The 12,539-nt window shown below is 35.4% G+C and overlaps 1 protein-coding gene and 1 non-coding gene across 12 annotated transcripts in view; one reads left to right on the top strand and one right to left on the bottom strand.

Moving 5' to 3' along the window:
• HERC1 (HECT and RLD domain containing E3 ubiquitin protein ligase family member 1) overlaps positions 1–12,539 on the bottom strand; it is a 210,961-nt gene that overhangs the window by 193,211 nt on the left and 5,211 nt on the right. The window lies entirely within an intron of this gene.
• TRNAE-CUC lies at positions 10,934–11,006 on the top strand. The gene has a single exon. It is a non-coding gene; the product is annotated as a tRNA-Glu (tRNA).

Below are 12,539 nucleotides of genomic sequence, written 5' to 3'. Positions count from 1 at the left end.
ATATACATTATAAAGTTTAATGTATAAATTAGAATAGTAAGAGATTAACAATAATAAAATAGAATATAACAATATACCGTAAAACAGTATATATAAAAATACACCATAATAAAAGTTATGTGAATTATGGTCCTTCTCTCAAAACATCTTATGGTACAAATACAATGCCCTTCCCATCTCAACTAAGCACTTAGGCACTGTAGCCATAAACTTAAGCAATTTGAGGGGCATCAGCAAAACTATTACCAATTTTCTATTTCCTTCCTCACAATTTCACAGGTAGAAGATTCATTCTTATCAGAGAGTTTAGCAACCTCAGCACACAATTTTCTTTATGAAGTTGAGAACTTTCACTTTTCCCTTAAAGGAAGCACCTGTTTCTTTAGTATATCCGAATCACCGGCATCACTGCTTTTGTTGTATTTTAAGTAAAATAAGGGTTCCTTGAACTCAAGCACTGTACAAAGGGGTGATTTATGGAGCAGAACCACCAAAGATTTAATCAAGTTACTCAGAATGGCAAGCAATTTAAAAATTATGAATTATTTCTGGAATTTTCCATTTAATATTTTCAGACCATGGTTGACAGTTGGTTAACTGAAACTATAGAAAGTGAAACTCACTGCCTCGTTAAATTAATCTAACCCCAAACAGGTTTTTTAATCTATTCACCCTGTTACTAACAGGTCCGCTATTAAACTGAGTGTACTAGGGAAGGGATGGCACATTTCAGTTGGCCCAGGATGCTATCAGTTTATGCCTACTGTCGCTGCATGTACCTTTTTTACTATGTTAGAGGCAAAAGATCAAATGCCTATGATTATTCTCTTTTAAGAACACAAAATGTTAGGTTATAAAGCAATAAATATATATATATACATATAATTTTGAAACAATTCTCTGAGTATATAAAAATCTAGAAAAAAAATCTCAAGAACTACACATTAGAATTTAACAGTGGTTACTCTGTGCGGTGAGGTAGTTTTTACTTTTTTATTTTCCTCTATACCATCTAAAAATTACTGTTTCCAATTAGCACATACTATCTTTTACACTTAGGAGGGAGTCACTTCCATTTGTCAAAATGCAGGTTTTCTTTCTGACCCAAGTCATCTCATTCCAAAAGCGTGCACTACTTTTACATGTTATTCATTAAGAACCGAGGCAATGTGATTTAGTATACGAAATTTTAGCCTTTAGGATGCACCATATCTAAATTCAATAACCAGATTTGGACTCCCTTGGTGGTCTAGCAGTTAAGATTCTGTGCTTCCAATGCAAGGGGCACCGGTTTGATCCCTGATCAAGGAAGTTCTGCATGCCATGTGGTATGTGCCCCCGCCAAGAAAAAAAAAAATTCAAAACCCAGTTTTGTTGTAGAAAATATAGGACCTACCTGCCTTTCAGGATTGTTTAGAGGATCAAACAAGAGTCTACATGAATGTAGAATGAAGTACAAATGCAAAATGAAGTACACTTAAGTGAGCTATGATTACTACTACAAGCACATGAACCAACTGTGGAACCTCAGATCTCATATGTAAAATGAAGGGGTCTTATAAAGTAAGCTCCAATTCCCTTCTAATCTGAAATTCTGGTATAACAGTGTCCTCTTAACTCAGCATTCTACTTACATTCATCTAATCTATATCTTTGAGAGGTGGACCTTTTCTATGGATAACAGTTTCCAGGTTTCCATGTTTTCTATCTTCACTGGGACACAGTCAGCTCTCCACATTCTTCTCTCAGACACTGATTGCCTGAAAGTTAAAGAAAATATGTATGGTCCTTTCAAGCAGAGTTTATATCCCCTCTCAATCTAATTTGTATTTCATGATCTCCATCTGCCACATCTTGCAGTATGGAGCAGTGGCTATGCACAAGGACTCTGGAGCCAGGTGCCTAGGTTTAGATTCTGGTTCTGCTGTATCAACAACTCTGCAGTGTAACCTTCGAACTATTTGCTTAATCTCTCTGTGCCTCAATTTCCTTATCTGTAAAACTGGGATAACAACAGTATACCTACTGGATAAGTTTGTTGTAAAGATTAACAAATTACAAATTATATATAAAGGACTGAAAACAGTGCCTAGCATGTAATGTTATATATGACTGAAGTCCTTTCCTAACATGGCTTCTCTAAAAGTATAATGCTTACGGGCTAAGATAAACAACATTTGCCTCTTTCTTTTATTCTCACTGGAAAAAATGTATTATTTTTTAAATTTTTATTTATTTATTTTTAATTGGAGGATAATTGCTTTACAGTATTGTTTCTGCCATATAGCAACATGAATCACCCACATATATACATATATACCTTCCATCTTATTATCTATCAAAAATTTCCCCACATCACTGTAGTGAAGTAACACACACTCATCATCATTAGCTATTTTTATTTATTCTCTTTTCAAACCCAATTCATATTTCCCAAAATCTGATTCCTCTGGAAAATTTGTTCCATTAGTTCTTCAAGATGCTATGGGGGAACAAGGGGAAGCCTCAGTTATCAAATAAATTTGGAAAATGTTGAGTTAATATTAAACAGGTTCCTTACTGTAGGTCTTTTACGTGTTAACACGTACTATATTACGTATCAAGAAAGGAAAAAGTACACATAGTATATCAGTTTGCTTGACCTCAAAACCTTTTTGTCAAGGATCTACACTGGGAAGTGCTGCTGCTTTAGTTGTCAAAGAACTTTTAATACAAATTATGCTATGTTACATTAACTCAAAATTTCTTAAATCTGATTCACACCAAAGCCTATTCTCAAATTCATGCCAAGAAATCAGACTCAAAAAACTAATAACTGCTGCCCTGAACAAATTACTTTTGAAATTTCTGAAAATGAACATAGACTGCAAAAGAACAAACCCCAATGACCAGCTACACATATTACGAGACAAGCTGTTATCTCATGATAGGATGTTCAGCTATTTACTGGCCAAATGTAAAACTCTAGATTCCCAAGTTTTTTCTGGATTTTCAATAATAAAGATCTGCACTCTTTCCTTTTTAAAAGAATTTTGTCAAATCATCCCAGAACCCGTTCAGATATAAATACAAGGCCCAAAATGTACAATTTACACTGTTGAAGGACTATCCTAAAAAACACCATCTTAAAAAAAACCAAAACATCTAATACATGAACAACAGAATTTCACTATTTTGCAGTCCCTAATGAATGATCATCAATAACTGCCAATATCACAAAAAGAGAACAAGACCTGATGGAACACAGATTTCTCCTATGAAGTACACCTACCAAAAGAAAAAAAAAAAAAAAAACCTGACAAATCTATCAATTTACAAGAAATTCTGGGGACAGAATGTGTTAAATGACATTTACAGTACAGAGATGCAATCAGCAAAATGAGACTATGGGAAACTTCTCAAAAACCTGGTTTCTTAAAATAACAAAAAAAAGGGGAAAAAAAAAAGGAAGGCGAGCCTAAAGATTAAAAGTGATTTAATATACAAGATAATTGTAAACTACAGACCTTATTTGGAATCCACTTCAAGCCAACTGTGTATGTATATAAAACAATCAGAAAAATACAAAACCTGACTACATGTTTGATGACATTAACACCTTGTTATAAAACTTTTTAAGATAATGGTATTATGCTTACTTAATAAAAAGAGAAAATGACTTTTAGAGGTCATATTGAAATACCTAAAATTTACAAATTAAATATGTCCAGGATATGGTTCAAAAAAGTCCAGAACTGGGAGTGTGTAGTGGTAGACAGAAATATAAAGAAAATAAGATTGTCTATAATAATTCATGAAGGTTCAATGATAGGTACATGGGAGCGCTTTATAGTTTTCTTTCTACTTTTAGTATATGTTTAAAAGATTTTATAATAAAAATATTTTTTTAAATAAACACTGTCTTGGAATTGAGTTATCTACCTAGGACTGCAAATAGCCTCTATGTATTCCCATAAAAGATTAATGCACAGTCATGCATAAGTGAATTGAAGTTTACCAGGAACAAATCAAGTTTATAAAGTATGAAATCATTTGACAAGAATTTCACGAATACTCAATATGCTAAACTCTCCTATGTAATTAATTCTTATTTACAAGCCTGTTAATAATATCCAGCCAGTTTATGGTTTTCCATGAAAATAATAGTCTAATTATAATTTTTTTTAATTTTTATTTAAGTTGTAGACAGTATTGCAGAGCCATTGCTACTATTCCCGTGGGCTTATGGTACTTCTGGAATTTATCATCAGAAGACATATTGTATAGATGCTCCAGCTCACTAAGCTCCAAACAGGACTAGTTTTATCTTGTGTACAAGAACTCTTTCCTGCCTTCCCTATAGTGAAATAAAAAGCCAAGCCAACAGATGGCAGACGAAGAGGGAGGGGGTGGTAACAAGGAGGCAATTACAAGACAGCACCACGGAAAAAGAGAATAACACTGAGAACTGAAAGATGCAACTTAAAAATACAAAACATTCAGCAATCATCTGAAAAACAATGTCACATTTTTTCAACCATCATTAAAATGAAGTGATTCTGTAAATTTGCACCTGATTTTATTCCCTTATACAGCATATCTTTTAAGAGTTTTGAAAAATTCCTCTTAAAATCTCAGACCAATTTAATCAGTGCAATTCAGAATAGTTTCAAAATGAACAGGAGGAATACTGTTAGGTGTTAGTATGTTAGGTGACATACTAAATTTTTATCAGCATTTCCCTACTGTCACACATTACGTGAGTCTTTTCAGAAGCTATCAAAACACCCTTCTAGATTTCAAAGAATCAAAGTGCCCTACTCCTATGCTAATCTACAATATAAACAAAACAGTATCAATATTATTATAGCCTAACTGGAAAAGGTCTTAACGAAAAATATCAATTTAAAAAAGATTACAACTGTGTTGCTACAAGAATTATATTTTTAACCTAAGCTGTATTTCTTAAAAATGTCTAGGCTTTAAGCATAACAAACACTAAGAACATACCAATTACAATAGGCCATCTTTGCCCAAATTCATCATGCCAAGTATATTCTGCCTCCAGATGAAGAACTTCTCAATCACTAATGTAAGAGATAAGTCTATAACACCATACAATGCAGAAATCCACCACTTACACTCTGGCAGTTTTGCAAAGCAACAGTGATGTCCTTTATGAATAGCATCTTCATAAAAGAGAGTCTAGCAACTAGAGGTTATTCAAAGGCTTGTTCCTTAGGCAAGCACCTTTCTCCTCTATGGAAACTTATCAAATGACAAAATATCTATCCTGCCTATTCCACAGAGGTGTTACAAAGATAAATTGAGATGTTTCCCTAACTACTCGGGAAAGTGAAAAGCTATATACAAATGTGAGGCATTATTATTTTACTACTTGTTTGCACTCCAGACAGTTTTCAGACTAAACTCGCTACTTAATATCACTGTTTCAAGGTCTACCAAGAAAAACTTATTTCAGGGTATAAAAATTCACTAACATTCACCTTTTTAAAATAGAAAAGTTCAATCCTTATTCCAACTGTTGTTCTCGTCTAACACCTATTACCTTCTTTGGCAGAAGAAAACTATTGATAGAAACGTTCTTTAAGAAGTCAAAGCAGCATCCTTAGTGGCTCAGTGGTAAAGAATTTGCCTGCCAACACAGAAGACATTGGTTCAATCCCTGATCCAGAAAGATCCCACATGCCAAGGAGCAACTAAGCCCGTGCACCACAACTACTAAGCCAGTGCTCTAGAGCCTGGGAGCAGGGGCGCCCTAGAGCCAAGTTCCACAAGAAAAACACCACTATGAAAAGAGAGCTTCCCTTGTAGCTCAGACGGCCTGCAATGCAGGAAACCAGAGTTCGATTCCTGGGTCAGAAATGGCAACTCACCCCAGTATTCTTGCCTGGAGAAGCCCATGGACAGAGGAGCCTGGCAAGCTACAGTATATGGGGCCGCAAGATTCAGCCACGACTGAGCAAATTAAGCACACACGTGAGAAGAGAAGCCCAAGCACCACAACTAGAGAGTAGCCCCAGCTCACCGCAACTAGAAAAAAGCCCCCACAGCAACAGACCCAGCGAGCCAAAATAAAAAAATAAAATTATTTTTTAAAAAGTCAAAGCAATACACGGCACTTAAAAGTCTGCCTTTGTCAACATGAGTTTCTGAACACCTATGTAAAACAGACCTGCTCAAATGACATTATTTGGATGGGATTTTAAATCAGATAAAACAATCACTGGCTGGCTGTTTCCGTCCCCTGCCGCACAGTTTCTACCAACATCTGCCTCTGTTTCTGAATTCAAATACAGGCGCCACTATTTACTAGCTACAAGATCTTGGGCAAGCACCTTTCTGTGTGTGCTTTAATCTCCTATCTACAAAATAAATAAGTTAAATTGGTTTAAATAATAAACAATTCAACCAGATTTAATATGATGATTTATACAACAGAGCAAAGTTCTTACAATAGTGCCTGGTGTACAATAAATACTCAATAAGTGTTACCCAATATTAATTCTTCATATGTGCATCTGTCCATTACACCATACCACCTTCACTAAATTATATAAATCTCTCCATCATTCTTCATCATTCCTTCTTTTCAAAAGAATATGCAACTTTGAGAAGTCAGAAACTATGATTATACTACTGACAAAATTTAAATATATATCACTGAATGCTCAGATGTGTAAGAAAGTTCAGTGATACCTTATATAAAAGATACTGGCCCCCCACATGCTTTTAAATTATATTAACACATAAATAATATAATATTCCTAGGTTATCCTAGATTTCTAATACTATCAGTTAGCAAATTTGCTTATTTGAATTATATCACACAAAACTTTTCATGAACACTTTTACTGTATAGTGACTAACAGGAAAGGTCTTTAAAAATGGCAAACGTGGCCTCCCTGGTGGCTCAGTAGTAAAGAATCCACTTGCCAAAGCAGGAGACATGGGTTCGATCTCTGATCCAGGAAGATCCCACATGTCAGGCTTGAGCAACTAAGCCTGTGCACCACAGCTATTAAGCCTGTGCTCTAGAACCGAGGAACCACATCTACTGAGCCCACGTGCAGCAACTACTGAAGACTGAGCACCCTAGAGCCCATGCTCTGCAACGAGAAGCCACCACAATGAGACGCTCATGTAACTAGAGAGTAGCCCCAGCTCACAGCATCTTGAGAAAAGCCAAAAAAAATAAATACATAAAAAATTTTAAATGACAATATTTAGAAGGGTGTCTATAAATGCTTCTATATTAAGTTTAAAAAGAAAAAGCTCAGATAATAACACATTCCCCTCCAAAATCAAGATCAACAGAAACTTTAAATCAAGAATTTAGAGTGAGGAAAAATAGTTTGCCAGAGTAAGAGGAAATATTATTATAACATCAACATCACTAACATTATAATTAGAGGACAACCAAAGAATGTTAAACACTACAACAAACAGAAGAGATACACTCCAAGCTTATTCTTTAAATGTTACTTAGCACATCCTTTGCATAAATATATAATCTTGATAGTAAGTTCTAAATCTTAACATTTCACATATAAGTATTTAATGCAAAGAAAAATCACAGCATCATTTAACTGTTTAATAGTTCTCCTTTGGTTTAAAATCTTTAAAAGGTAGAATCACTTAATCTAATTTAGAGATAATTTTACTACACATACAATTTCCTAGAGTTGCATCTCTGGCTTACTGTGGGTCAGGGACTTTTCTAGGCACTGGAATGAACAGGATATAAAGTTCCTACTCTCAGAGTTTACATTCTAGTGAGGAAGACAAGTAATAAACAAGTAGACAAATCATTACTTTTCAGAAAGCACACCATAAAAAAAAAAAAAAAGCGAGAGAGACAAGGAGAAATTAGGGGCAAGGTGATCACTAGTTTGTATAGTATGATCATTGGAGATCTCTCTAAAGAAGTAGACTCTCTGAACCCCTTTTTAAGCAGACACGAATGATGTGTGGGAGCAAGCAGTGCAGAGACCTGAAGGAAGAGCAGTGCATGAACAAGCATTAAGCCCTGGGAATGCACCCAGCATGATCAAAGAATAAAGGGAAGCTCGGTGCAGCAGAAATGGAGTGAACAGAGACAGGCAGACAAGGACTACATCAAGGAGGACTTTATAGGCCATGGCTAGGAATCTAGATGTTATTTTAACTACAAAAGGAAGTCACTACAATGCATTAAACAGAGGAGTGGCCTACCTGATGAACAGTTAAAAAGACCATTCTAGCTATGAAACACAGAAGAGACTGTAGGAGATCAAGTGAGAAAATAGTTAAGAGACTATTTTAATTATCTACCCAGGAGATGATGGTGGTTTAGACCAGAGTAATAAGACAGAGATGGTAACATCTGATCAAATTAGAAATATATTCAAAAGATAGAACTAGAAAGATTTGCTGATGGTCTGATTATAGGGTATAAACAAAAGAGGCACAGTTGACACCAAGTTTTTTGGTCTGAGTGACTAGTTAATTGATCCTGCCAATTTACTAAGGGTACATTCAAAGAAAATGGTGAGGACGAGAATCACAACTTCTATGTTTGAGAAGTCTTTTAGACAACCAAATGAGATGTGGAATAAGCTGATGAACTATGACCCTGTACCTCAAGGAAGGGGTCTGGGCTGAAGATATAAATGTGGAAGTCAATTAACACTTAGTTTTTAAAGTCACAGAAATGGATAAATGTAGATGGAAAAAAACTTTTCTAATCTTTACACGAGCCCTGTTGTTCAGTCACTATGTCACGTTCAACTCTTTGTGACCCAACGAACTGCAGAACACCAGGCTTCTTCTGTCCTCCATTATCTCCCAGAGTTTGCTCAAATTGATGTCCATTGAGTCACTGATGCTATCTAACCATCTAATCCTCTGCCACCCCCTTCTCCTTTTACCTTCAATCTTTCCTAGTAACAGGATCTTTTCCAATGAGTCAGCTCTTCACACTGGGTGGCCAAAATATTGAGCTTCACATGAGCCCTATGAGGCAGCAACTATCAAACATTTTATAGATCAGGTAACAGCCTAAGAGATTAAAACTTATCCAACAACACTCTGCTAATAAGTGTTAATAAGTCAGGGGAAAAAAAACACCTAATTAACTATTATATAATGACAATGACCTTCGTCAGCTAGGTTCATAAAAACTAGGTTTTGAACCATAAAACTTGAAATGAATGCCAGAGTAAACCTTTTCTCAGTTCTCCCAAGGACAGTACATAACTAGTGACATTCTGGATGCACTGGACAGGAGCTAATTCTTCACATACAATTAATGCTCAAATGTCCTAGAACATTAGAGTTTAGTTTTCTCATGGAACCACAGTTGAGGAAAAAACTATAGTATACTATTATTCTACTATTATTATTCTATTGGGCTTCCTTGGTGGTTCAGATGGTAAAGAATCTGCCTGCAATGAAGGAGCCCAGAGTTCAATCCCTGGGTCGGGAAGATCCCCTGGAGAAGGAAATGGCAACCCACTCCAGTATTCTTGGCTAGAGAGTTCTATGGACAGAGGAGCCTGACAGGCTACAGTCCATGGCATTGCAAAGAGTTGGGCATGACTGAGTGACTACCACACACTACTAGTAGCAATAGTAGAAATCACTTAAAATGAGAGAAAAAAAATTGGTGAACAACATAAGTTACCATTCGGTGGTAAACTTTTCATGGCTTCTCTATGTAATCAGTAAAATAAAGTGTTATTTGAGGTTTTTATACCACCAAAGGTGTTTTTAAGACTACACCAGACCTTTACTGATTCTATCAGAACTTAGTATCTATCTTCCTGAGAACATGAGTTCATCAAAAAAATCACTAGAATGTAAGCTCCTCTAGTACAAGAATCTTTTTTTCATTAATCTGTTCCAAGCACCTGGAACGATGTCCTTTTTGGGGAAAAAACCTAAATCCCCAGCCTCACTGGGCAGAACAAGTTTCCTTGTAAGATGGGGATGTTTTTCATGTTGTCTTGGTTACTGGCACCACTAAAATCTGACAGGATTATCCTAACCCAGAACTTCAGACTCTTGATTTCACCTTCCTTAAGACTGGCCTTCTTTCACATGGAAATAAAACAGGTTCCAGATAAAGCCATTACTGGTCAAATAACTATCAAACCATAGTGTCAATAGGTCCTGTATGTCCTGTTCAAAATAACTAGCAGACAGTGTGAACCAATAATTAGTATCTCATACATACTCTAGAGGTAACAAAACTCTCCTCACAATTTCAGTTATCCTTTGTTAAACTCCACAAGTATTTCAGAGCAAGGTATTATGAATCAACGCAGCAACTTCATTAAATACAAAAAGTCTCAAATGAGCAATCCTAGCTAGACCAGGAAACTGCATTCTAGTCAATTTCCCCTGCACAAAATAACCTGCATGTATCAGTAGAATATTAGTGGACAATATATTTCACTTTCAAGCTATAAGAATCTGCCAATGGCAGGCAATAAGTGCCCTTTCACAACAGATTCAGGTCACTGAAATAACTGCAGGGCACTTTTTAAAATCAGTCGTCTCTGACAGAAAAAAAAAAACAGAAAGCACAATGACATATTCTGTTGGTTAAGGCTGTGGTGAAAACAGGTGCTCTCATTACTGATAGGAATACAAATTAGTACAATCCTTCTGGAGAAAAATCTAGCAATCTCTAGCAAAATTACATATGTACAGAAATTTTGACCCAGCAATCCCATTTATAAAAATCTACTCTGAAGATATTAATATATCTTTTACACTACAAAAATACATATACACAGGTCATGTACTATAAAATTGTTTATAAATGCAAAATGTAAGAAGCAACCTAAATACTCAAAGAAGAATGACTGAATAACTGAGGACACATCTACACAGGAGAGCACTATACAGCTATTAAAAAAAAAAAAAAGAATGGAGAATATCTGAGAATCCCCTGGTGGTCCAGTGGTTAGGACTCAGCACTCTCACTGCTAGGGCCCCAGGTTCAATCCCTGCTCAGGGAATTAAAATCCCATAAGCCACATAGTGCAGTCAAAAATAAATTTTAAAAACTTTAATTAAAAAAATAAGAATGCAGAATATCAAAAGGATCACTTCAAAAGGATGAACTGTTGGAGTGATTTCCAGGACACACTCTTACACTGAAAAAAGGTGCACAGAATATCTATACCATGCCATTCTTCATATAAGAAAGAAAGGAACTGGAAAACAGTTTGGCAGTTCCTCAAAAAGTTATCTTATGAACCAGTAATTCCACTCCCAAATATAAACCCAAAGGAACTGAAAACATATGTCCACATAAAAACTTGTATCTGAATGTTCATAATAGCTAAAAAAATGAAAATCAAATGTCCAATAAGTGTGCATGGATGAACAAAGTGTGATATATTCATATAATGGAATATTATTCAGTCATAGGAAGGAATGAAGTACTGACACAGCCTACAACATAGATGAACCTAGAAAAGATTACATTAAGTGAAAGAAGCTAGGCACAAAAGTCCACATATTATATAATTCCACATTTACACGAAATGAACAGAACAGACAAATTCATACAAACAGAAAGTAGACTAATGGTTACTAGTGGCTGGGGAAAGGGGAACAGGAAGTGACTACTAATGAATACAGGGTTTCGTTTCAGGGTAATGAAAATGTTCTAAATTAGCTAGTGGTAATGGCTGCAAAGCCTTATGAATAGACCGAAAAACAATGATTTTGTACACTTCAGAAAAGGAGGCTTTGTGTTGTGTGAATTGTACCTCAATTTAAAAACCTGTACGCAAAGGGAAAAAGAAATGTAAAACACACACACACACACACACAATCTATTCATTTGTGCAAAAGAGACAATGGAAGGATAAACCAGAAACTAAAAAAACTGGTTACCTAAAGTCATGGAAAACAGGCGAGGGAAAAGGTGGGGAGAAGAGAATGGGACCAGGGTAGTGGGAGTAAGAAGTGACAATTTTCTAAGTATATTTTAGTAATAGCAATGTCTCATATACCAAAATAAATAAAAATCAACCAGAACTGGGGGAACCCAAAATAGAATACAGAGTAAGAACCTAACTGCATTACAGATGAGTAATATAACCACACTAAAGGAAATGAGGAAGAAAAGAATTAACCTAAGTAACTTTGAAAAACAGTTTGTTGACAAGATACTAGAAAGTTAAAGACAAGAAAAAAACTTGTATACAAATAGTGCACTCTAATTGGCAAATGTTCCTCAGAAGGGTGAGCAATTGGTCACTACTTGATGTGCATTCTAAAATTGAACAAATAAATTGGTATACAGTATTACAGATAATGAAAGCCAGGTTTCTCACCATTAGAAAAAAAAAAAAGTTACAAATAAGAAAAGGTTGGAATGAACCTTCTGGTGTTGGGACTGGAATAGAACATATAACTATGAACTCAAATATGGTTTTAATATATAGAGAAAGACAAATATAGAGATAAACGTGTATATCTGTTTGCACGTGTGAGCAGGTTCGTATATACATATATTTCCTTGCTCTGTCCTCTGAGGG

Source organism: Bos indicus x Bos taurus, chromosome 10 (genome assembly GCF_003369695.1).
Source record: "Bos indicus x Bos taurus breed Angus x Brahman F1 hybrid chromosome 10, Bos_hybrid_MaternalHap_v2.0, whole genome shotgun sequence".
In the NCBI taxonomy this organism is placed as follows: domain Eukaryota; kingdom Metazoa; phylum Chordata; class Mammalia; order Artiodactyla; family Bovidae; genus Bos; species Bos indicus x Bos taurus.
Note: the sequence above shows the minus strand (reverse complement) of the source record. Positions and strands in the feature narration are given on the sequence as shown.